The sequence below is a fragment of the Miniopterus natalensis genome, chromosome 17, assembly GCF_054644295.1.
Source record: "Miniopterus natalensis isolate mMinNat1 chromosome 17, mMinNat1.hap1, whole genome shotgun sequence".
In the NCBI taxonomy this organism is placed as follows: Eukaryota; Metazoa; Chordata; class Mammalia; order Chiroptera; family Miniopteridae; genus Miniopterus; species Miniopterus natalensis.
In genome coordinates, this window is record NC_142097.1 from 2,893,475 (window position 1) to 2,914,836 (window position 21,362).

The 21,362-nt window shown below is 45.8% G+C and overlaps 1 pseudogene; it reads right to left on the reverse strand.

Moving 5' to 3' along the window:
- Positions 1 to 13,750: 13,750 nt before the first annotated feature.
- Positions 13,751 to 15,349, reverse strand: LOC107524544 (proteasome subunit alpha type-1 pseudogene; annotated as a pseudogene).
- Positions 15,350 to 21,362: the final 6,013 nt, after the last annotated feature.

Below are 21,362 nucleotides of genomic sequence, written 5' to 3' on the forward strand. Positions count from 1 at the left end.
GCAGCCAATACCATACTCAATGGGCAAAAACTACAAGCATTCCCCTTAAGATTGGGAACAAGACAGGGATGTCCGCTTTCACCACTCTTATTCAATGTAGTACTGGAAGTCCTAGCCACAGCAGTCAGACAAGAAGAAAACATAAAAGGCACCCAAATTGGTAAGGAGGAAGTGAAACTGTCATTATTTGCAGATGACATGATATTGTATATAGAGAACCTTAAAGATTCCACAGAAAAACTCCTAGAACTGATAAATGAATGAAGTAAAGAAGCAGGATACAAAATAAATATCCAGAAATCAGCTGCATTTTTATATACCAATAATGAGTTATCATAAAGAGAACCTAAGAAAATAATCCCATTCACAATTGCATAAAAAAAATACCTAGGAATAAATTTAACCAAGGATGTAAAACATGTACTTGGAAAATTTTAAGAACCTAAGAAAGAAATTGAGGAAGATACAAATAACTGGAAGCATATACCATGTTCATGGATTGGAAGAATTGAAATGTCCATACTATCCAAAGCAATCTATAGATTCAATGCAGTTCCTATTAAGATACCAATGGCTTGCCCTCGCTGGTGTGGCTCAGTTGGTTGAGCATTGTCCCATGCAGTGAAGGGTCTTGTGTTTGATTCCTGGTCAGGGTACATGGCCGGGGTATGGGCTCAATCCTCAGTAGGGGGCGTGCAGGAGGCAGTTGATCGATGTTTCTCTCTCATTGATATTTTTCTCTCTCCCTCTCTTTCAAAAATCAATAAAAACTTTTTTTTTTTTTTTTAAATGATACCAATGGCTTATTTCACAGAATTAGAGCAAATATTCCAAAGATTTATATGGAACCACAAATGACCTAGAATAGCCAAAGCAGTGTTGAGAAAGAAGAACAAAGTTGGAGGAATCGTGCTACCTGATATCAAACTATACCACAGGGCAGTAGTAATCAAAATATCATGGTATATACATGTAGATCAATGGGACAGAATAGAGAGCCCAGAAGTAGACCCTATGCCTTTATGTTCAATTAATATTTGACAAAGGAGGCAAAAACATAAAATAGGATAAAGATAGTCTATTCAATAAATGGTGTTGGGAAAATTGTACAGATATGTGCAAAAAATGAATCTAGACCACCTTCTTAAACCGTACACAAGAATAAACTCCAAATGGATTAAAGATTTAAATGTTACACTGGAAACCATAAAAATTCTAGAAGAAAACATAGGCCATAAAAATCTCAGACATTTCTCATAGCAATATTTTTTCTGATATATCTTCTTGGGCAAGGGCAACAAAAGCAAAACTAGACAAATGGGACTGTATCACACTAAAAAGGTTTTGCACAGCACAGGAAACCATCAAAGGAAAAGACAACCCACTGAATAGAAGAACATATTTGCCAATGATACCTCTGATAAGGGATTAACTTCCAAAATTTATAAATAACTTATAAAACTCAACACAAAAACAATCCAATTAAAAAATGGGCAAAGGACCTACATAGACACTTCCTCAAAGATCACATACAGATGGCCAATAGACATATTAAAAGATGCTCAATGTCACTAATCATCACAGAAATACAAATTAAAACTGCAATGAGATATCACTTCACATTTGTCAGAATGGCTACCATCAATAAATCAGTAAAAACAAGTGTAGGTGAGGTTGTGGAGAAAAGGGAACTCTTGTGCAGCCACTATGCAAAACAGTATGAAGTTTCCTCAAAAAATTAAAAATGGAACTTCCTTATGACACAGTGTATCCACTTCTGGGAATATATCTGAAGAAACCTGAAACACTAATTTGAAAGACTATATGTACCCCTATGTTCATTGTGGTGGTATTTACGGTAGCCAAGATTTGGAAGCAGCCCAATTGCCCATCAGTAGATGAGTGAATAAAAAGCTGTGGGACATTTACACAATGGAATACTACTTAGTGGTAAAAAAGAATGAAATCTTACCTTTTGAGGCAGCATGGATGGACCTGGAGAGCATTATGCTAAGTGAAAGAAGCCAGTCAGAGAAAGACATGTATTATATGATCTCATTTATGTGGAATCTAAGGAAAAAAATAAACTAGCAAACTAAATAGAAAGAGACTCATAGATACAGAGAACAAACTGATAGCTGTCAGAGGGGAGGGTGGTTTGGGGGCTGGGTGAAAAAGGTGAAGTGAGATTAAACTGAAAAACAACTGTTAGTCATAGACAACACTATGGTGATTACCAGAGGGAAATGGGGGCAGGAGAAGGTGAAGAGTAAAGGGGGGATAAATGGTGATGGAAGGAGACTTGACTTGGGGTGGTGAGCACACAATACAATATACAGATGGTGTATTATAGAATTGTACACCTGAAACCTATATGATTTTACTAACCAATGTAATAAATTCAATTAAAACAAGAATGCTACTATAAAAAATAGTGATTGCAGAATGAAAAGTAATAGAATTGAAGAATGGCAAAGGAAGTTGGATAGACCAGCCATGTTACTGATCAAACCTCCTCATTTTGGTGAGGGAGATAACTGAAGTCTGAAGCAGTTAAGTGACGTGGTCAAGGTGCTCAAGATTTACGCTAGGTAGTGAGTAGCAGAGCCAGGAGAGAAACTGGATCGCCCAGCTGCTGGGCCAGGACTCTTTTTGCTCTACCTCACTGACTCATTCAGTGCTTGGAATATTTATATTTATCTATTTAGCTGGAGGCAGCAAGCATTGCCCTAGGAAACAACTCATGGATACCTACAGGGATTTGCCATCGAATGTGAATAAGAATAGTGTGGGGAAGATGTGCTGAAGGAACTGTCAGCGAGGAAGATACTTATTACGCTATTAGAGTCAGAACTTGGAGAAGGAGAGGAGAGACTATTCCCGGTGTGAGGACCAGCAAAGGCACACGCCTGTGTGGGAGTCAGAGAATTGTTGGAGAGCAGGAATGGGGGTAAGAAAGCAGTTCTCTTGGCTCAGGGAATCTGTGTTGGAGAGTAAGCAGATTGCTGCTTGGAGAGGAAGGAACTGGGAGACAGGAGAGGACAGAAAAGGGAAGGGCTGGCAGGGTCTTACTCGATCTAGCTGGTCGAGAATGAAGGGTCCACTGGATTCTAGTGAGTAAGTAATACAGCTTCGTGAGAGCAATGCTTCTCTTTGTCTGTTTTGTTCACTGTTGTTTCCTCTGTGCCTAGAATAGTGCCTAGTATGTAGTAAACACTCTGTAAATATTTGTTGAATGAACACATAAATGAATGAACCACTAAAATATGGGTCTCAAGGAGACTGAAGTTTTTGACCAACGGGATAATGTGATGGAAAGTGTCCACGGAAGAATATTTTTGCAGATGTGTAACGGTTGGTCTCCATATGGAAGGAACAGAGACAAGTCTTCCATGGAATGGCATGATGGAGACTTGAATAAGACTCGCCATCACAGGAAGAGAAAAGACAGGGCTGAAGGAGAATAAATGGAGGGGGAGGGACATAAAATGGACTTGGATCCGGAAGCATAAGGATACCTTTTATGAGCCAGTGGAACTCAAAGGAAAACTTCCAAATCATTCAGATTCAAATTCAATTATTTTTTCATTAAAAAATGGACACCAGTGAAATGAAGCCGTAATGTTTTTATATCTTAAAATGTAAAACTGGCTTTAGAATGTCTTATAAAACAATGAACCAGTTTGTTATAAATTTTTAGTTATAGCTTGGGCAAGCACAGAGCTGTTTCCTTTCCGGGGTATCTTTGGGACTGTTTTGTTTTTTTTGCTTGTTTGTTTTTTTAATTTATCTTTATTGTTGAAAGTATTACAGATGTCTCCCTTTTGCCCCCATCGACCCCTTCTTCCCTGCCTCTGCCCCCTCTCTGCCTCAGGCCTTCAGCCCACTATTGTCTGTGTCCATGGGTTATGCATATATGCATATAAGTTCTTTGGTTAATGTCTTCCCACCCACCCACTCACCACCGGAACTGCTTTTCAATTGTGATGACTTTTTAATAAAAAAATCATGTTGATGGAGAAACTGACTAGACTCCCAGTGCAAGCTTCTAAGTGTCAGTAAGGTTCTGTATCTTACTCTTCCAGTGCGATCTGTCCTGTTTCATAACCATCCCAAATTGCTACCTCTACTTCGCTTCTCTCAAATGAACCCCTCCATTCTGTATGGATTGACTGATGCCCTTATTCCAACCAAGTGCCAGGAAATAAACTGAATTGCTTTGATGTGAAAAAAAAGTAGGGATAGGAACTGGGTGGCTCTGGCCGAGAGACTCAGTTGAAATGGTCTCCTCTGGCCAGGAAAAGTAGACAAGAACAGGAAGAGGTCACAGCCTGAGCGAGGGTGGGGGTGGGGTTCTGTTGTTTCCTCATAGATGGCTAATGGGCTGTCCTGGGAGCGGTGATGGGGAGAAGGCCCAGGGCTGCTTAACACCAGCCATCATCCCTCAGGGGCAGTTAATTAGACCCCCAGGTACTGTGAGTGTGGCCACTGGAATTACCTATTGGTGTATTTTAAAGTGCATATTTTAGTTTGTTTCCTTGAAAGGATGAAGCTTTATCTCAGGTTTTGGTATTTTGTCTCACACTCCTGGTCATTAGAGTCCTTGGGGACAGGCAGAGTTAGGGTTGGAGCTGGAGGAGACCCTGGAGAGCATTTAATTCATTATCATTGTGCCACTGGTGGAAGAAACAGGCTCAGAGAGGTTGAGATGCCGGCCACACTGACTGCTGATCGAGGACCCAGCCTGCCTTCCGGGTCTTTGTATGTGGGGTTTCCCGTAGGTCTAACTGCATGTTGCTATTTAGAGCAATTTTGTTTTCATAAAATATTTTATTTTATTTTATTTAAAAATATATCTTTATTGATTTCAGAGAAAAGAAGGGAGAGAGGTAGAAACATCCATGATGACAGTCATTGAGAGAGAGAAACATCAATGATGAGAGAGTCATCGATCAGCTGCCTCCTGCACGCCCCCGACTGGGGATTAAGCCTGCAACCCAGGCATGTGCCCTGACTGGGAATCAGACTGAGATTTCCTGGATCCTAGGTTGATGTGCAGCCGCTGAGCCACACCCCGCCGGGCAAAATATTTTAGTTATAGCAGTAACTCTGTGCTGTAATATCAAGTCTGACCAGTTAAAATATGTTCTATTAATTTTTAAATGCTATCCATTTTTGTCCAAAAGAAGAAAAAAGCTGTTCTTCTGTGAAATCTACTTTTCAGATAATTCATTTATGTCTATTTAAAAATTAGGTGGGTTGTGGCATTGTCGGCCCTAAAGCTACAAGGCTTATGGACATGGTGTGTCTTGGCCCAGGCTGACCTGTTTTACACGGGGACGCATGCACACATATAGCTTGTGGGTATATAGTAATACTGTCTTAGGCATCTCTGACTAAGGGCTGAGGAGCAAGGTCAGAACATCAGTAGTGTTGCACACGTCTTCACAGTTGGTAACAGCTGTTGTGACGTTGTAAGAATTAGCCTGGTTCAAGGGCATTGTCTCAGGAGCAGCACTCTCTGCAGCGCAGCCATGAGCGCTGGCTCCGTGTGACGGGGTTGGCGGGGTAAGGCTCGGCGAGGTCTCTTTGCAGGCTCCTGTGTGGACACATGTTTTTCTTTTCTGCTCTTCTACAGAAAGACAGACCTGCTTGACGACCATGAGGAGCTCAGCCAAGCCCTGGAGCCCGGTGACCAGAGTGGGGAGCCATGGGACTGACCGAGCGCGGCCCCTCCCCACAGCCTCTTCGGGCATGAAGAGTTCTAAGTCTTCAACCTCGCTGGCTTTTGAGTCCCAGCTCAGCAAGGTATAGACTGAAACACACGGGGCCAAGAGGCTGGGTGTCGTGTCCCTGCTCGGGAGGACTGAGGAGGGCAGTAAGCAAGGCTGTGGCCTCCCAGGGCTGGAACAGAGCCTCCACGGAGGGTCCCGGGAGAACCAGCATATCTTCACCTAAAGGAGCAGAGCAAAGGGATGTAGCAGGGGCACCTGGGATCAAGACGGAAAATCTGCCAAATGTTTACCAGTAATTCAGGTCCCTGCCCTGGATTACATGGACTCTCTAGCCAGAGTTCTGCCCCCAGCACCCCACTAGGTGGGGTCAGGATCACTAACGATCTGCTGATCCAGTGGCCGGTCTCCATCCTTGTTTTGCTCGGCAATCAGCCTTCTCTCAGTTGTCTCTTCCCTCGGGGGCAGGAGTCTCCGTGCCCACTCCTCCTCCTGCCCTGGGTTTCTAATATCAGGTGGGCCTAGGGCATGGTCCTTGGGCCTCAGCTCTTTTCTAGTTACTGTGTCATACCCAATACCTCCTTTACTACCCTGAGATGAAGTCAGAGGGAGTATAACCTACCTACACACACACTTTTGAAAAATCAATCTAATATCCTAGCTATAAAAGGAAAATAGTTTATAATTAAATAACCCGGAGTTCTCTCCACATATACCTCGGCTTGACTGTGCGGAAGGCTGTGGATGCTCCTTGGACACTGCGTGTGACAGCGATGCAGTCTGGGGCAGGGCTGTTGTGTCTGTCTCTCAGATACCGTGAAGGACATGCAGGGACTGACGTGGGTGTTGAGCACTCCTGGTAAAGATTGAACCCAATGCAGTCTTCCCTTGTTCGGAGAAAGCTCACTCTGTCTCAGGGCTGTGCAAGAAGCACACTGCTGCTGCGTATAAAGAGAGGGGACGCTCTGGGCTCCGATAACAACAGTGTCCTCCCAGAGCATGTCTGCAGAGTATGTGAACATTGCGTGGGGGTCGGACAGTTCTCTATGCAGGAGTGTCACATCTATCGTTGGACATCTAGGTCCCTTGCCCTCCCACCTATTAAATATCAGTAGCACCTCCAATCATGGTGACAACTAAAAATGTCCCCACAAATTCCCAACACACTCCTTGAGGGACAGCACCGTCCCTACTGAGAAAATTGTTCTGGGTGTTAGTGTCCATTCTCATGAATACCATGGGTTCATGGCATCCATTTGTGTCTCCAACCAGGACCCCTCCTCCACTGCCTTTGTGACATTGCCTCTTAGATGCCCGAAAGGTACCTTGAAGGTAACATGTCCAAAACTGGGTCTTGGTTCCTTCCCATCCACGTCTCACTCTTCCCTAAACCTGCTCCTCCTGAATCTGCCCGTTTGAGTCAACAGCAACTCCATCCTTTTTCACATCCCGTAGTCCATCAGCCAGATGCCACCACTTCTACCTTAAAAATAGATGTCAACTCCCACTGCCTCCCCTGGGGCTCCCTGAGTCGTGCCACCACCCTTCTTGCACTGACTTCCCAAACTCTCTCTCTGCTTCGTCTTTGCACCCGTCGTTCCATTCTCAGCAGGAGCCGGAGTGGTCCTTTTTATACATAAATCACATCTCTTCTCTGCTTGAAACCTTCTTGGAGGCTCTCTCCATTCTCTCCGAGTGAAAAGCACAGTCCTTGGAACAGTCTGTAATGCCCTGGAGATCCTGCCCATTGCCGCTCAGATGTCATCGCCCTGCCGCCTGCCCTGGCTCCCTGTGCAGGGGCTGTGGCCTCCTGGTGCTCAGTGCGCTGACCCTCCAGTGAGCCAGGCTCGCTCCTGCAGTGGTGTGTTCCTCCCTCTGAGCATTCCTCCCCGTTTCCCCTCCTTTAAGTCTGCTCAGATGTCCCCCTTATCAGATGTCATCCCTGACCACGGCAACATAAAGTGCTCCTTGGCACCATATGCCATCCTCACCCTGCCTCTGGGCTCTGACTGCCATCACACACCTGATCGGTGCGTGTCCGTCTCCCATGGCTGGAGTGTAAGCCTGTGAGGGCTTTTTGTTTGTTGCTTTGTCCCTCAGGCTTAGAAAAGGGTCTGCTACCTGGCAGGCCTCAGGATTTACTAAATGCCCGAGTCCACCAGGTGTGGGGGTCCTGCCTCTGCCTCTTCTGCCTTTGAAGCCTCTGGCAAGTTCTGTAGCTGTCCTGTGCTCTGAGGTGAAAGTAAATGTGGATAGTGTTCCGTGCATAAATTCGTTTATTATTCTATTATCCTGGACTCAACCAATATTTCTATGATGTTTGTTTTTATTATCTTTGACCTGTAGCACACTTGGGAGACATCTTTAATTTAAATTTCAAATGAATACGTACATTTCCCCAGTAACAGATCAATTGAGCTTCTGGAAGCTCAGGGGTGTTCCCTGAGGACAGAGAAATGCTGGCCACTTCTGCCATTGATAGGTGAGCATTTTGGAAACTTGTTCCACAGGGAAAATGCCAGCGGAAAAGCAAATGCTCATGTTAGAGACTTTCTGCTCTCATGTCTGATTCTTGGGATCTGCAGGCCCAAGGCTGGGAAAGAGAACGGCAGGGCTTGAGGGAGGGAGTGGCGGGAAGGGCCCGCCACCTGCCCCCTGCAGCTCCTCTGCTCCACCATCCTCCAGTCCCGCGCAGGGTGGGTAGGGAAAGGAGACGACAAATCGGAGAACAGGAGAGAAAGAGGACATGGCAAGCGGGTCACTTCCCCAGTATTCTACTATGAAAACCTGCGCACAGGCAGGGAAGTTGAATTATACACAGAACATCTTGCTCTCTCTGCCTTGTACTAAAGGGATACATAGGGCATGGGTAGCTATGTTTTTTTCTGTCAAAAACAGGGAAACTGAAACAAAGCCACCAAAGTAGAATGAAATCTCTTACTTCAAATGCCAGCCCACTCTGAAGGGGCAGTGAAAGAACGGGAACAGAGGCCCTGGTGGCAGGGGGCAGGCCTTGCTGTGCTAGTCAGTCCAGCACCAGGAGGGGAAGCTCGAGGCGGGCAGGCCACTTCTGTCTGGACACTCACAGGGCCCAGGTCTCTTCATCAGGACTTTCTTGGTTGCAAATGACAGAACATTGTCATGAGCTAGCTCTGCCTGAAAAGAACGTCCTGAACAGACCCTAAGGTTCCTGTGTCATTGTGGGCAGGACAAAGGTGCAGGACTAGAGCTCAGAGAGGCTGGGTTTCCAATTGCCTCTACTGCTGTGTCACCTGCTGGCGCCTGGTCTTCTTCAGGGTGTGGTATGAGCATGATGCCATCCTGTGCACGCCTCTCACATTGTTTGGAAGGCCAGGCCTGACTGCTGCTTTACTTCTGTTTTGCTTGAAAGAAAATCAAGCAAAAGAATAGGGAAAGGTCTGCTTGGCTAGGCATGTACTGACCCTGCCCAGTCTCCTGTGGCCAGGGGGTCAGGGCCCCTCAGGCCCAGAAAGCAGAGTCTGATAGTTTAGGCATGTTCTTGACAGGTCGTGGGAACCCAGTCAGTGTTATGTCTTCTTTCTTAGGGAGTGCTCTAAACCTGCACTGCCCAGAGTAACACCCACTAGCCACATGTTGCAGCTGAGCCCTTGAAACGTAGCTGGTCAAGATTGAGATGTGCTGTAAGTGTAACATACACACCAGATGTTTTTTTTAAAAATCCTCACCTGAGGATATTTTTTCCACTGCTTTTCAGAGAGTGGAAAGGGGAGAGAGAGAGGGAGAGAGAGGGAAAGAGAAACATTGATGTGAGAGAGACACATGGATTGGTTGCCTCCTGCATGACTGGGGCCGGGGATCAAGCCTGCAGCCGAGGTACGTGCCCTTGGCCAGAATTGAACCCGGGACCCTTCAGTCCACAGGCCAATGGTCTAACCACTGAGCAAAACCGACCAGGGCTACATACCAGATTTTGAAGTTAGTACAAAAACAAGTAAAATGCCTTATTAATATATTTTACATTGATTGATAATATTTTGAATATATTGGGTTAAGAAAATATATTCTTCAAATCAGTTTTGTCCAGCAGTCACAGTACTCTTATAATGTGACTGCCAGAAGTCTAAAATGATGTCTGTGGCCTGTGTTGTTCTCCACTGACACTGCTGCTCTAACCCATTGGTTCTGAGTGTGCTTCCCAGACCAGCAGCAGCAGCACAGAGGAACCTGGTGAAATGCAGGTTCTCAGGCGCGCCCCAGGCCTAGGGAATCAGAGATGTGGTGGTGGTAGTGGGCAAACTGGGGCTTGGGTGTAGGCAGCGGTGTGCATTTTAACAAGCCCCCCCAGGCCCCTGATGCACGCTCAGGTTTGGGAACCACTGCTTCAGCCATAACCTGCTCCTGCCTTCCGACACTGGGTTATGTTATGGTGACGATTTGAGCGTTTTGGATTTCCCCCACTATCTTTGGGGAATTGAGAAGAATTCTTAGTTAGTTTAATCTGTGAGTTATTTACACTTTTTTCTTTTGTGAGCTTTCATGTGCAGGTGCTTGGCAGCTTAAATATCAGCGAGCCAGTTAGTGAAAGTACTGAATTACCAAAGCAACCCCGAAGCGCATTCCCGCACAGGGACTGTCCGTAACAAACCAGAATCTCAAGTGGTGCTAAGCTGCTTTCCATGCCCGGGAAACAAAGCTGAAGATGCAGCCACGAGCAGAGCAGAACAAGATTTAGTAACTGAGACTGGGAGCTTTCCGTATCTGAGGTTGGTCCAGAAAACAGCGATAGAGGGCGGTAGCTTCAGCTGTTTGCTTGGGAGGACAGGGAGAATTGGTTTTACGCCTGTATGTCCTGCTTTCTGGAAAAGCTTCTGAGCAATAAATCTTTCTCCAGTGGAATCCCTCGTGGAAGGTGCCGGGGAAATGAGCTGCTCCCTGGAAAAGCTTTGCTGCTCCCATGCCCCCCATACTCAGTAGTAAGGAGATGGCACGCTCTTGGCCTGTAGCATGCCTTAGTTATCTTTTTGCCTGGAGAGGACAAGATCAGATCTATTTATGATGCAGGCTGGACCGTGACGTGGGACGCCTTCCACTGCCTGCTGGCTCCGGTCCTGCTGTCCTCTGTTGCCTCTGCCTGTCATCTCACCTCCTCTTGCGGAGGGGGGGTGCGGGCAGCTTGCCCTCTGGCACCGCATGGGCGGAGGCTGTGGTGGAATTGCAGAGGCAGCCTTATCTCTGGCCCCAGCTCTCCTCTTGTTTGTTGGATTCCCTGTTCTGCTTTGCAGACTGAGCCTTTGCTCCCTGCCTGGGCCTTTTGCTATAATTTGATAATTCATACCTCTTTGTGTCAGACTTGCTGATTTTAGTAATGTCAGAGGATCAGAGAGAGGAAAGCAGAACTCAGTGCATATCATTTGCATTACTGTATTAAGAATTCCCTTAACTGCAGTGATTTCCCTTTTTTTTTACTTGGGGTATTGTCAGGGGGATTTTCAAAGCCTAAAATCAGAATAGATTTTCCTTTGGGGATGTAGGGAGGTACCTGGGCATGCTTCTAGGCAGAGTGAATAATAGTGGTTACTGTTTTTTCTATTGAGAAAAAGTTGCTGACATGATGTTGCCATATAAAAATTATACTGGTGATCTGATGGATCATTAGAGGTGGAGAGCTTGGGTGCAGCAACCCTGTTACTCTGAAATAGGAAATAGAAAGAGTCATGGGGCTCCTGCAGGGGCAATCAAGTGACCTCTGCGTCAACCCAAGGGCCATATTTAGGCCTGCTGTTGAACGAGGGTCACAGAGTTGGCCAGAAGATGTGTTTACAGTCACATCTAGTCTCTGGAAGTGCATGCAAACCATCCTTTCAGTGTTAGCAATTTGTTTTTTAAATTAATAATTTGTTAAAGATTTTGACCAAAGTTGCTTGATTAATACTAAGACTCTTATCATCTCTCCTCCTAGAAAGTAGGCTGTGGGGACAGAGTTTCATTTGGGACGGTGGAAAAGTTCTAGAGATGGTGGTGGTGGCAGTTGCACAATATTGTGAATGTGCTTGATGCCACTGAGCCGCATTGTTAAAATGGTTAAAATGGTAAACTTTATGTTATGTGTATTTTACCACAATAAAACATTTTTTAATAACAATGGGGGGAAAATGGAGAAAAAATAAACTGGCCTTTGCAGGGGTGGAACCAAGGCTTTGCCCAAATTATACCCCCCCAATGTTCTTTTTCTTTTTTATTGAGGCATAGCATGCTTACAATAAAGAATGTAAAATTCACTAGTCTTGTCTCAGCTGTACAGCTCATGGAACTTCTTGTTGTTGTTAACCCTCGCCTGAGGATATTTTTTCCATTGATTTTCAGAGAGAGTGGAAGGGAGGGGAGGGGAGAGAGAGAGAGAGAGAGAGACGATGTGAGAGAGACACATCAATTGGCTGCCTCTGGCATGCGCCCCGACTGGGGCCAGGGATGGAACCTGCAACCCAGGTATGTGCGGTGACCCTTTGATGTGCATGCTGACGCTCTGTCCTCTGAACTACACTGGCCAGGGCAGCTCACTGAAGTTTTATATGTGTTTGTACCTGTGTAACCACCACTCAGTCAAGATGCAGAACATTCGAGCACCCCGGAAGCTTCCTTCCTACTCAGTAACTCCCCGAGAGGTAACCTGTATTTTGACTTCTGTCACCATCATTTACTTCTGCTAATTCTTATCTTCCTGTAAGTGGAATCGGGCAGTGTATACTCCTTGGTGTCTGGGTTCTTTCACTTAGGATAATGTTTTGAGGTCCACCCATTTATTTGTATATTCATGATTTTTGTAATTGCGCCCAGTTTCTGCTCCTTCTGCTGAAGAACACTTGGGTGGTTTTGGTTTCCGGCTGTTACAGTAAAGCTGCTGTGACCGTTCTTCCGGTGCACCTGTGCACGCGCGTCTCTCGGGCGTAGATCCGGGAGCAGGACGGCTGCGTCCGGGGTGCAGATGCTCGGCCTTAGTAGGCCTGCCCAGTTTTCCCGAGGGCTCCTCAGAGGTGAGAGTCCCGATTGTCCCACCACCTGGTCTTAGCACGTTTTCCTTTTTCAAGCTATTCTGGGGGTATGCCGTACCCTGAAATTTAAACAGTGCAAGAGTGGGGAAAAATGTTTTTAATTTTGAAAATCTGGAAACCCCTAATTCTCAGTAGCTCACCCTGAAGCCTGCGGAGGAGGGTGGAGGGGGGCCTTTGGCCCGAGGCCGGTGTGGGCGGAGCTGCGTCCTCCGTCTTGGGACCTACAGGCCCTTCGGTGCTGTCCTCCCAGGTGTCAGCTGCATTCGTAGTGGCTCAGGGCATCTCCCTGTCTCCAGGCTACCAGAGCAGCGGCTGTCGGCCGTTTTCCTCTCGTGGCACACATAAACGGATTACCAAAAAATGTATTTTTTGCTGATCTGACAAAAAATAGGTATAATTCGAATCACACTGGGCAGCTATTGTCGTGCTGGATGCTGCTGTCTTTATATGTGACACCCTACGGGAGAAGAGGTCGGTGCCCTGACTGAATGGTCACGTTTGCATGTTTTAAAAATGCTTGCAGCGCTCGCGTTGAAAATCGCTGCTCTAGAACTATTCCTCCTCAGCAGTATTCTTCAGAGACTTACAATGGTTGGGAGAAGTCCTTGCAGTTTTTCTCATTAACCTTGAATGTAATTTTCCTGGGCTAGAAGCGTTAGATCATTTAGGGGTCCCCCTCTTTTTTCTTACCAGCAGATGAAACAATTTTATTTCACAGTTGTCTTTAAAACCTCAAAGACACTATGTTCTTCATATAAAAACATCAGTACAAACAACTCTACTTTCTAGAGTATGACTGTATAGACCCTCTCCAAGAAAAATGCACCCCAGTACATGGTTTCAGTGGAGTTGCTTGGAAAAAATTCACCTCGGACTGATTCCTAACACATACCATTCCCCACTGCATCTTTTGGTTCTGAGTGTAGGTTATTGTCATCAGTACACGTGCCTGCGTCCTTACACTTGGTGATGCGCATGTAGACAGGGTTACCCTCCCTGCGCCGGTTCATCAGCTGTCCCTGCAGGCTCACAGCAGGTGGAGCAGGCTGTGCGGTTCCCTGTGGCCTTTCTCCAGGCCTTCCAGGCGTGGAGACGCCTTGTCCTCATCATAAGTTGTCAACTCAAGTCTTTAACAATGAAACGGAAACATTCTGCAGTTAGGTCCTACTCTGTGGGACGCGTCTCCTTAAAGCACGCAGACCATGCTAACCAGGTCATTCAAACTGCACTCCATGCACTCAACATAGGTCTCTCCAAGCAAGTATGAGCTGCCTGGGAATGGGCTTCAGTGGACCTAGCTCTGCAGTCAGAATAGTTAGCAGATTGGCAGGTTTGGAAATGATGAGGGCCCGCAGCACCGAGCAACGAGCAGCCCAGCACCGATGGTCTTCGGCCACATCCATGTGTTGGTGTCTGGGTCTTATTTCCCGTTATATGGTTTCAGTGAAGTTGCGGGTACAAGGCAAGACACAGGAAGAGGTGTGTCAAATACAAATCTGGAATCCAAAACACTCCTGGTGCATTAAACTGCACAACAGCCTGGCACCAGCAGCGGGTCTGCAGTTGAGATACTAATATGGTTGTCAACATGTAGGATTGTTTTCTGATGGGCTGCAGGCTCTCACTGTGCTCTCCTCGGTGCAACCAACCATGCACAGGTGTTTTATTTCAAACCAACTGTGGCCGACCCTCGTTTGGCATCTTCCATTGCGTATTCACTTTGATGAATCCTACCCTGAGTGACATCACTGTCATACTAACTGTGAACTTGGAGAAAGGCCTCACCGACTCCTGATGGCCTCTCTCCAGACAGGCCAGAGATGCTGAATGGGGGGGTCCCCCTCTTAAACTTCAATTTCTTTCAACATATGTTTGTTCTCCCTTCTCATGGCAGAGAAGAAAGCAGGAAAGGAGTAAGGGGTTCTGCTTTTCTTTCAGTCATTCATTAATGGTGTTCATTTGGCCTCCAAAAAAGTTCCTTTCCTCCCTTTGAACACGTTGCCTATAGATCATGTTGGTGTTGAACACATGGCAGATATTCAGGTCTTTCATATCTCTCCTCTCTGCTTCCTCCAGCCATATATTTTCAAGCTAATTTTGCTGCTCTTGCATTATTTTGTGCATTGCCATGTCCTGACTTTGGTGCATCTCACAGTTCTTTTTCCATCAGCCCTCATTCTTTGAAAAAATATTTTTTCAGGAAAGCAGGGTTTTTAAGAATTCATTATTTGAAGTGTGACATGATGGGTAATATTCACCCATGATCTTACTCTGTTCTTTGCAACAGTGATGGAAGATCATACTCGGACCTATGAAAGATACACGCAAGCCTGTCTAGCTCTGCACTGGCCCATTCGCACCATAGTGCTCCTCCAAGTGCCATCACTGTGTCTTAGCCTCTGGGAAGGTGGCAGTGCTCACATGCCGTTTGGTTTACAGCACTCCGCACTGAAAATGTAACTCTCTATCCCCTCTACCTCTCTCTTAGCTCAAGAGGGCCAGTAGCGAGGACATGCTCAACAAACCAGGAGGTACCAGTGCTTCTGGGGTAGCTCGACTGAAAAAGACTTCGACAGCTGGAACCATCTCCGAGCTCACCGAGAGCCGCCTGAGGGGCCACCCAGGTAGGAGGGACCTGGGTCAGAGGAATGCATGTCTGAGGGACCAGCTTGGAGGGACCAGGCAGGCCATTTGTCTGATGGCACCTCAGTGACTGATAACACCCCTTCCTTCATCAGATATGTATTGAGCACTTAATCTGGGCCAGGAACTGTTTTAGGTCACAACATCCTGCCCACAGGAGTTTACATCTAGTGGAGAGATAGACAAAAGAAAAAGCGAAGGGGGAACGCATGGTTCTCTCCGCCCTCCAGCTGTGTATCTGTCATCATACGTGTGTGGAATCAGGCCAGGTGGCCTGCGTTCTGGTGTTGTCTTGGTGCGATGCATTAGAGGAGTGAATGAACCCACACTGCAGGTCCCTCGCAGATGTGGGTATTCAATTTCCATGGAAAAATGGGACGGTCCGCACATAAAGACCACTCTGAGTTGCCTAGATGGCAATGGTCACTGGAACTGTGAACTTTCTCAGTATTACTATCTTTTTGAGAAACAGAGGGTTTTCTAACTATTATATTTGAGTTCAGAGCATGGGAAAATTAAAACATGAAAGAATGGAGGAGTGACGTCAGAGAAATGACAACGTGAGAGGCCCCCCTGGTTTCTCCCCTTGAAGTTACAAGTTGAACAGCTATAATTCAGTAAAGGATTCCCTGCTCAATGTACAAACATGTCTGAGAGATCCACACATTGAAGCATCTGAAGGTGGGAGAGTCTGGGGGAGAAGGGGAGGGAGAAGAGCAGGGACGGATACTACAGATGCAGCCCGGAGCTCGCTGCAGGTCTCAGGAGAGGGGAGGAGTCAGGTTGCCTCCTGCACTCCCTGTAGCCCAGAGGAGCAGAGAGATACAGTGAGGTGAGCATTCCTAATGGAGTGGTTGGTATGTGCTGCGCCTGATCCCAGTGACCCGAGCAGAGGTGTAGCCGAGGTGTAGCTGTGGTTGTATGGTGGCCGCCATTGCTAGGCAGAAAAACAAAGCCACGGAGCCTGGCTGCCTCCCCTCACCCTCCCAGAATTAGCAGCAAGCCCCCAAAGAAGCTGTAGCCATGAGTGTTAAGTTACAGAGCATGTTATCTGCAGCCCTGAGAACTGGAGCAACAGATGCTTTTTCCCCTGAGTGGCAGGTGCACGCTTTGGCTAATGCCAGTGATGGGCGAAGATACAAAGGTGAGGCAGCTGAGGTCTAGTTGTCACCATTACTGGGAGGAGAACAAATCTGCAAACACACCACTCGGCCTCTCCCAGGTCACCCCATCCCCACTCATCTCTGCAGATGTCAGCATTGGGATTTTACAGGCTTGGAACCCCATCGCCAACCACATTGCTCCATGGGGCTAGAAACCTGGAACCGAGGTGACCTGGTCACAGAGGAGATGCCCACCTCCCCAGGGAATATAGGGCATTTTCCACCATCCTGCAGAGAGCTGACAAACCAGAACAGAGCAAGAGAAACTTAAAAACTGTGCTTCACTGCCACCTACTGCAGAACAAAAGAAAATACTTCTTATCAAGCTACTAAATCGAGAAGTGCTACTTTTTAAAAAAAAATAGGCAGAACTCCTGGTCAAGATGGTGACAGAGGTAAATGCAGTACTCAGATCCTCCCACCACCACATCAAAATTACAACTAGAGAACAACCATCATTCAGAACTGCCTGAAATCTGGCTGTATGGAAGTCCTACAACTAGGGATTTAAAGAAGCCACATGGAGACTAGTAGGAGGGGCAGAGTCGCAGAACAGGATAATCCCACACCCACATGTGTGGATAAAAATTGGGAGGGATGTCTCAGCTGCAGAGCCCCCCCCCCAAGGAATGAGGGGGCCCAGTCCCACAGAAGGCCAGGGTTCCAGTGCCTGGAAGAGAAGTCCCCATAACTTCTGACAAAACCATCAGGGATTGTGGCTGAGGGAGATGGAAGGCTGCTGGTGTTCAGGCAGTTCCTCTTACAGGACCTGTGCATAGATATACTCAGACTCACTTCCTCTGAGCTCCAGCACTGGGACAGCAGCTTGAAAGGTAACAGGGACATATGGGGAGGAACTGAAATGTCTGACATCAGGGCAAGAGCTGGGGGCAGCAGCTTTCTGTCAGACAGAAGTGCTGGCAGAGGCCACTGTTCCTTTTCAGAGACATCCCTCACCCCAGAGTTGGAAAGCAGCATCATATCTGAGTCTCTATCAACATGGCTCACACTATTTACTGCACCCTGGTGATTCCCTGAGACCCCACCCCACCCAGTTTACAGGCCTACCCAAGCTGTTTCCAGTGGCTTTTCCATACAAATGACCTGTCTTGGCTCATGTTTCAAACTGTTCTAAAATCTATCAAACAAGCAACATCTGGCCTCAGCATGCCCTGTAACTCTAGCTAAGTGGTCCTAAGCCCAGCACTAGCAGCAGCTGGCTTTGGTTCACAATTTGGCCTTTCCTGGGTACCTCCAAGCCCAGCACAAGTAGCAGCCATCTGCAGATTGTTTTGTAGCTCATGGCAGGTGGCCCTGAGCAGAACATAGGTGGCGGCTGACCTTTGCCTGCACCACCTGAGAGGCTCCAGAGCCAGTGCACCTGGTGGACAGATTCAGATCACATCAGAGCACCACCCTACTACCTCCACAAGTGACACACTCAAGGGACAGACTCAGTGGGCACCAGAGTACTGTTGAAGTAAGTCCTCTGTGGGATGGTCCCCTGCTGGTCCTCCGCGGTGGTTGGTGGTTACAGCCAGTCCTTGCAGCCAATTGTACTGGGGGTAAATCCCTCCCATTGATGTTCTAACAGCAACCAAGGCTCAACTAGAACAGGAGGGTATACACAGCTCACATGGGGTGGAGTGGGGGGTCGTATCCAGAGTACCCAGCTTGAGTGATCAGGAGAGGCTATGCCACTGTACCCTACAGGACATCTACTACATAAGGCCACTCTACCAAGCCCAGGAGACATAGCAGCTCTACCTAATACATAGAAACAAACACATGGAGGCTGCCAAAATGAGGAGACGAAGAAACATGTTCCAAATGAACGAATAGGACAAAACTCTAGAAAAAGAACTAAACAAAATGGAGAAAACAACCTACTAGATACAGAGTTCAAGGGTGCTCACTGAACTTAGTGAGAACTTCAACAGCATTAAAAAGGAAACCATAAAAAAGAACCTGTCAGAATGAAGGATACACTAATTAAAAGGAAGAATAATTTATAGTGAATCAACAGTAGAGTAGATGAAAGCAGAGAATCAAATCAGTGATTTGGAATATAAGGAAGCAAAAGACACCCAATCAGGACAGCAGAAAGAAAAAAGAGTAAAAAAATGAAGATAGTGTAAGGAGCCTCTGGGAGAATCTCAAGCATACTAACATTTTCATCATGGGGGTGTTAGAAGAAGAAGAGAGACGGCAAAAAATTGAAAACTTATTTGAAAAAATAATGACAGAGAACTTCCCTAACCTGGTGAAGGAGAGACATTTAAATCCAGGAAGCACAGAGAATCCCAAACAAGATGAATCCAAAGAGGCTCACACCAAGGACATCATAATTAAAATGCTAAAGGTTAAAGACAAAGAGAGAATCTTAAAAGCAGAAAAGGAAAAGCAGTTACCTAGAAGGGAGCTCCCATAAGACTGTCAGCTGATTTCTCAACAGACTCATTTCAGGCCAGAAGGGTTTGGCACAAGATATTCAAAATGATGAAAAGCAAGGACCTATAACCAAAATTACTCTACCCAGCAAAGCTGTCATTTAGAATTAAAGGGCAGATAAAGAGCTGTTTTGAGTGGATGTTTTGTGCTACCTTGTCTTCCAACTTTCTGGTTTGATCCTGGGTTTCATCTAATATGCTGTTGCTTCCATCTATTGTAATCTTCATTTCAGTTATGGTAGCCTTCATGTTTGCCTGGTTCCTTTTTCTGGTTTCTGTGTCCTTTTTTATGCTTACTATCTCTTTGTTGAAGTTCTCACTAAGTTCCTTGAACATCCTCATAACCATGTTTTGAACGCTGTATCTGGTAGATTGCTTGCCTTCGTTCTGTTTAGTTCTTTTTCTGGAGACTTCTTCTGTTCTTTCTTCAAGCCATGTATTTTTGTCTCCACATTTTGGCGGCTTCTGTTTGTTTCCATGTATTAGGTAGATCTGCTATGTCTCCCAGGCTTGCAGGGTGGCATTATGCAGTAGGTGTCCAGAGGGCCTGGTCTCCCTGATCACTTGAGCTAGGCGCTTCACGAGTGCCCCTTGTGTGGGTTGTGTGTGCCGTCTTGTTGTAGTTGAGCTTTGACTGCTGTTGGCACCTCAGTGGGTGGGACTGACCCTCAGAAGCCTTTTGTCTGAGGATGGACAGAATCCCTGCTGATTTTCACAGTCAGGTGTTTTGGAGGCTCCTCTTCCTGGCAGTAGTATTCCAGGCTGGGAGCCTGGTGTGGGGCTGGAATGGCAGAAATTAGGTCCTCTACGGCAGAGATGTCCCAATTCTCAATTGTTGCACATGGGTGTGGGGCCCACCACTTTCATGTCTTCATCCCTCCTACCAGTCTCTATGCTGCTGCTTCTTTATATCCTTAGTTATAAGACTTATGTTCAGCTAGCGTTCAGATGGTTGTCTAGGTTTATTATTCTATGATTTAGTTGTAATTTTGATGTGGTCCTGGGAGGAGGCAAGCACAGCATTTACCACTTCTGCCACCTTGATCAGGACCCCTATATGGATCATTTATTGATGAATACATTTTTGTGGTAAAAAATAATATTTTAGATTCAATATTTTCATTTTCTATTTTTTCTACATTTAATTCATTTTTTATTGTTGTATGAGTACTTAGCATGGGATCTACCTTCTTAACAAGTGTTTAAGCATAAACACAGCATTAACTGTAGACACAGTGTTGTACACCAGATCTCTAGAACTTTTTCATCTTACATGCCTGAAACTCTGTACCCATTGAACAGCAACTCCCATTTCCCTCTCTCCCCAGACCCTGGTAACCACCATTCTACTCTGCTTCTATGCAGAGAAGAGTTGGACTGTTTTAGGTGCCTCGTATAAGTGGAATCATATAGTGTTTGCCCTTCTGTGACTGGTATATTTCACTGGGCATAATGTCTTCCAGATTCGTCCGTGATGTATCACATGTAGAATTTCCTTTTTAAGGTTGAGTAATATCTTTCTGCATGCAAATACCACATTTTCTCTTTTTTTAGGAATAAGGAGTTGAAATTTTTTATTTGGTAAAATCATATCAAGAATTTAGCATATAACTTATGGAACACAAGAGAGAAGCATGTAAAGGTGATAACTGAGAAGAACAGAGCAGCCCTGGCCAGTATGACTCAGGGGTTGGAGTATCATTTCGTGCATCTAAAGGTGGTGGGTTCAATTCCAGGTCAGGGCACATACCCAAGTTGTGGGTTTGATCTCTGGTTGGGGTGTGTGTGGGAGGCAACCCATTGATGTTTCTCTCTCACATTGATATTTCTCTCTCTCTTTCTTCCTCCCTCTAAAATCAATTAAAGAAAGAAAAAAGCAGTACATTAAAAAAAGTAACACTGATGATGATCACATTCAGAAGTGAAGTGATGTGGCTAAAATAAAGCTCTCTCAGTTCCTTTTTAGTCAAAATTTAAGGGCACAATAAAAAACTAAGACAATTTTCCCAGAAGTGAAAAAGATCCTTTTAATTTTCAGACACAGGTTACTTAGAAGGGGAAAAGTACTTAAAATACCTTGGAACCAGGTATTTGAATTCTCAAATAACTTGATGAAACTTATTGTCAAGTGACACTTTATCATATATCATACTTTCACATGGAAATAAATTCTTGATGCCTTTAAAATTCTTCTTCTTTTTTATCCTCACTGGAAGATATTTTTCCCATTGCTTTTCAGAGAGAGTGGAAGGGGGAGAGAGAGAGAGAAAAACACCAATGTGAGCGAGACACATCAGTTGGTTGCCTCTCACACTCACCCCAACCGGGGCTGGGGATCGAGCC